The sequence below is a fragment of the Elaeis guineensis genome, chromosome 7 (genome assembly GCF_000442705.2).
Source record: "Elaeis guineensis isolate ETL-2024a chromosome 7, EG11, whole genome shotgun sequence".
Classification (NCBI taxonomy): domain Eukaryota; kingdom Viridiplantae; phylum Streptophyta; class Magnoliopsida; order Arecales; family Arecaceae; genus Elaeis; species Elaeis guineensis.
This window is the reverse complement of record NC_025999.2, coordinates 40,586,541-40,591,923: the sequence shown is the minus strand read 5'-3', so window position 1 is coordinate 40,591,923 and position 5,383 is coordinate 40,586,541. Positions and strand designations below refer to the sequence as shown.

The 5,383-nt window shown below is 34.6% G+C and overlaps 1 long non-coding RNA gene across 1 annotated transcript; it reads right to left on the bottom strand.

The window, feature by feature from the left end:
• Nucleotides 1-343: 343 nt before the first annotated feature.
• LOC140859215 (uncharacterized) lies at nucleotides 344-3,932 on the bottom strand. Its single transcript, XR_012142677.1, has 3 exons — nucleotides 2,872-3,932; nucleotides 694-1,514; nucleotides 344-592 (listed from the first exon to the last, which is right to left on the bottom strand). It is a non-coding gene; the product is annotated as an uncharacterized lncRNA (long non-coding RNA).
• Between the last annotated feature and the right edge of the window lie 1,451 nt (nucleotides 3,933-5,383).

Sequence of the window (5,383 nt, the reverse complement as noted above, 5' to 3'; positions counted from 1 at the left end):
TATCCTCCTCTGGCTTGAGTCGACATTGGACCACATACATCAGTATGTACAAGGTCTAATATGTCACTCACCCTTTCTCATGTCTAGTAAATGGAGTCTTGATCATTTTTCGTATGAGGCAAGATTCACAAGTTCCATATGATTCATAATCATAAGGATCAAAAAAATTATCCTTGTATAACTTGTTAATCCTAGACTCATTTATATGGCCAAGTCGGTAGTGCCAGAGGTATGTGACATTCACATCCTCTTTCTTTCTTTTCTTCATATTATCAATATGAAATACATTATCATTAAGTGAAAGAAATAAAAGACCATTATCAATAAAAGCACTTTCATAATACTCGTTAGAAAAGTAAATAGAACAACCATTGTTCTTTACATTTATTTCAAAATCTTGTTCCAATAATAATGGTACTAAAATAATATTTCTAACAATATTAGAAATATAATAACAAGTTTTCAATTTCATAACTTTGTTCGAAGACAACTTCAAAACTCTGGTTCCAACAGCTTCGACCTGAATGGATTCTCCACTAATGCCAAACAGCTCAAAGTCACCCTCATTCAGACTGTTTATTTTCTATAGACCCTGCAATGATTTGCAAAGGTGTGAACCACAGGCGGTATCCAATACTCAAGAATCTAATATTGAAGTACTTAATGATAAATTGGTTTATATCATATACAAACCTTTAGCAACATTTATCGATTTTACAGTTGTAAGGTACTCCTTGCAATTCTTCTTTCAGTGGCCTTCCTTGCCACATTGATAGCAAGTACCTTTAGCGGAGACCTTCTTCACCTTCTTCTGGGAGATGCCAGCCTTAGGGTTTATCTTTTTTTTAGAACCCTTTTTTGCTTTCTTCTTGCTGATCTTATCAATATGAAGAACCTGAGCTTTTTTATCCTTGAAATGGCTCTTTACTGTTTTCAACTTATTCAGCAGTTCAGACAAGCTTATGTTCAATTTGTTCATACGATAATTAATAACAAACTAAGAGGAGTCAAGGAGAGACTACAGGATAAAATCCTAGCTCAGTTCACCATCCATGGTAAAACCCAGTTGTCCCAAATGAGTGATCAAATCAATCATCTTTAGGACATGCGTTTGCATGGAGGTTCTTTCAGTCATGCAGGCACAGAACAACTACTTTGATATCTCATATCAAGTAGTTCGACTTTGTTTTCTATATAACTCTTTGAGATTATAGAGAATAGAGGAAACATCCATATCCTCATGCTGCCTCTGAAGCTCATTGCTCATGGAGGCAAGCATGTTGCATTTGACAGTCATACTGTCATCTTTCCACATCTTATATGTGGCCCTTTTCTCCTCGGAAGCATCTTCCCCAAGAGAATCTGGAGCAGATGTATTCAAAATGTAGGAGACTTTTTTTTGAGTAAGAACAATTCTTAAGTTCCTTAATCAGTCGACATTGCTGGGTCCAGTCAACCTATTTGCATCTAGGATACCTCTAAGTGAAAGTGAGGATGCCATGTGTGCAGTTAATCTACAACAATAAGAACACAACATAAGCAGATAACTCATGATGACATGCATAACTAGACTAGGACTTTTATCTAATTGTGTCTTCCACTATTTTATCAAACTTCATACCCCTCAAATATAAAAATCAAGAAATATATTAATATTTTTAGTGGGGTTGAGATCTCTATTTCTCACAAACACCTTGTAGATAGCACAACAAGTATTCATGAGTTCAAAAGTAGGTAACTCTTTGTCAATTGTACCTCTATAATTCTCAACATCTTTCTTTCTGATCTCTAGATCATATATAGTCTTGTGGATAGTACAACAAACTATAGTATTCTAGGTATGTTGACTCTTCAATCCTATATGGTCATACCCAAACAATACTGCCCTTGTGGATAGCACAACAAAGCAATACTATTCAAATATGCCATAAGCATCAATATGCACTTGATTAACATCATGTCAATTTCTATAGTAAGCCTTGTGGATAGCACAATAAGCTCACTAAGATTTTGACATACTCTATCGATCAAGTTTGAAGGAAGGCCCTTGTAATATCTACATCACTGATCAATTTAAGTCAAAAATTCAATAAGACCAAATTGGCCAGGTAAGTAGGTGGGAGGCTCCCCATAGCTTTTCTTAGACACCAACAGAGTTGGCCAGGCTAGCATACAGATCTAATTAAAAAATTATCTTTCACATTTTTTCAACACCAATTAATCTTAAAAATTTGACTTTTGATTTAAAAGTGAATTCCGACATTACAACTTAATATAATTTTTAAAAGAGATTTTGAACTGGTCTCGACACGTCCTAACTATGACTATATAAAATATACACTACAAATTATGTAATTTGACATGCTTCTCCTAATCATAATGGCAATCAAATTATCATGCCAAAAATCAAATATGGGTGCAATGAAAGATATAACAAATGACAAGCATATTCAAGTAATATAGCAAATCCTAATCATTTGGGCATGTATAACACCTTTAACTATGCATCAATTTAAGCATCAAGTTACCATGATAATAAAAATTCTAAATTCTCATAAATTTATAATTCTAATAATTAAAATTTAATATCATGGTACAAATAAAGTCAAAAATATTTTTTGAGTTTAAAGATCGATGCTAGAAATAATGTAACATTTTTGGTAGGATATATGAACAAGAATGATTCTATGCTACAACTTTGCACTTGTTAGGTTTTGGCCATGCAGTGAAAAATAACTTTTAAAATTTTAAAATCATACAAATCAATAGCTTTATCAAATAAAACTATCGAGCTAGAATCCAAATCCTAGAATCATCTTGCCAATATCGATAAAACAAAAACAAGCATGCAAAAGGGATAGAATTTTATACTTTCACCAAAATGAAAAAGTGGTATGTTGGTGTTCTCCACAAGACTCCATGGTAGAAGTCCTCCAATGGTGATCCACACAGAAGTTGGGCAAGGTCCTTTCCAACCAGTGCGCTGCTGCAGTCTTGTCTTCTCAAGAACACTGTCGGCTTCGAACTTGCAGTACGATCGCATCAAAGCCCAATTACTTCCGATCTAGCCACCAAAAAGATACCAGGAAGATGCTCTTCAGACATCTCACAACCTAAGATTTAATTTTTGGCTCCAACATATGGAAAAACCAAATTCTAGGGCACACTAGCAACTCTTGCCAAAAATCTCACCACCCTTCTTGCAACTTTTGCCACTCAATTTTCCCTTGCATTTTTCTCAGATTTTTTTTCAAAATATTTTTTATGATTTCTGTTTGATTCCAATGATGTAGTGGAATATAGATTTTAAAACTTTTTAACATGCATATAATAATAAAATCTAAGTTTAACAATTAAACTCATCCATCGAAACTCAAAAATCCTAGGAACCCCTTGATGATTACAATCAAATAACAAAAACATGCATATGAGTAGAAGACCAAAAGTCATATACCACCATGAAGACTATGAACTAGTAATTTTAAGATCTTCATGAGACTCCAAAGTAGAAGCCCTCTAATGGTGATCCACACAGGATTGATTAGGGCCCTTCCTAACACGTCATGGTGCTGCAGCCTCTTTCCTAAGTGCGCCGCCGATAGTCCTTCGCAAGAACATGATACACCATTTCTTGTATGACTTCATGACCTCCACTATGACCACTCTAGAAATCTTTTTTCAAAGTATCAAACCACACTCTCATCAGATTTTATGTTTAACACATGAACGATCTGATTTTAGGACAAGTATCTCATAATTTTTTTTTCTTCCTCTCTTCCTCTCTATTTTTCCTTCCCTTTCCCTTTCTATTTTCACTTCAGATTTTTCTTATCACTTTCTCATCAAATCCCACATCCAAAACAAATTTTGGATAATTTTTATGCCATATGGGGTGCCCTTTATATAAGGGATGAAGGGGCGCCACACAAGACATCAAGGGATGCCAACTCTTGGCATCCCATCTTCCTTACATGCTTATATAAATTTTTTATGTGTAATCCCAATGAATATGGCATGGAAAATGAAGTGTTTTACAAGTAGAAGGACTCTTCCTCTACTAGAAAAAAATTTCAACACCGTAATATGGCACATGGAAAGGGAGAACGTGTAAAATAAATAAGAGTCCTTAACACTTAAGACTCTATCTTATCCAATGCAAATATATGGTGTTCCATTATTATCTGGCATTCAAACTCCTTCCAAAAGAAGGACTCTCCTTCCTCTTCTACACCCATAATCTCAAGAAACATTTGATGTCATGAGGAATTAATAAATGCATGAAGAATATGGAAGGAATTAAGAGTCCACGTTGAAATGGACTCTTCCAATTTCAATGCCATAAAAATGGGGTGCCCCACATTAATTTTGGCATGGAGTTCCTTCCAAGAAAAAGAATCCACTCCCTCTTCCATATCCCAAATCCCAAGGCATCATCTGATGATGCACAAAAATAAAAGGATGCATGGAAAATGTAAGAAAATTAAGAGGAGTGGAAGAGAAGGACTCCTCTCCTTAAACCAAAATAAATGTGATGCCACTTTTAAATTTTTGTGTGGTTTTGACATGAAGAAGATGGATTTAAATGAAACTCTTCCATTAAAAATCAAATAAGCCACATATTTAAAAATAGGTTCAAACCCAATCATATTAGGTCAAGGCAATAAGCAAAAGGTTAGCACAAACACATTTGCACTGAATCGAATTGAAAACTTGGGTTAATACATGTGCTAACAATTTAATTAACCCATTGAATTTATAATAATATTAAATTAATTGGATCAAGATTAAATTTTTATTGTGTGTGACCCATTGGGTTTCAAATCTAGCCAACAGTGGATCCAAACTCTCGATGAAACCCTAATCCGATTGGATTAGGTCAGCTTGAGAGTCCCAATCAACTAGGACTTTTCCTAATTGATTTTCGAATTAAACTCTTTTTATTTTAGAGAGTCCACAAGTCAAGATTGACATCTAGCAATATGTCATGACTACCCGAAAGATTTAGAATTTGATGAAAATACCAAAATTATCCTTTCGTGGTGAGTTACCATACAATTCAATCCTTCGATCACATAACATCCCGAAAAGACTATGAGTATGAAAATATATCAAACTCAAATACCTAACTATATATATCTCAATCTGATGATGATGACTCGATTAATGAATCAGTAGAAACTATTTCTACTGTTCATCCCTGCTCTGGCCAGAGACTCTTAGAGTCACCATCCTATAAGATCGCATAGGATATTTTCTCCTCCTACAAAGGGTGACCGATTCTTTGTTGACCACTCACAACCTCATGCACACTTAGCCATATCCAGAATATCCTATACATATCTCAAAATAGTGTGCTAGAGAATAAATCAAAGTAAGGATCCAT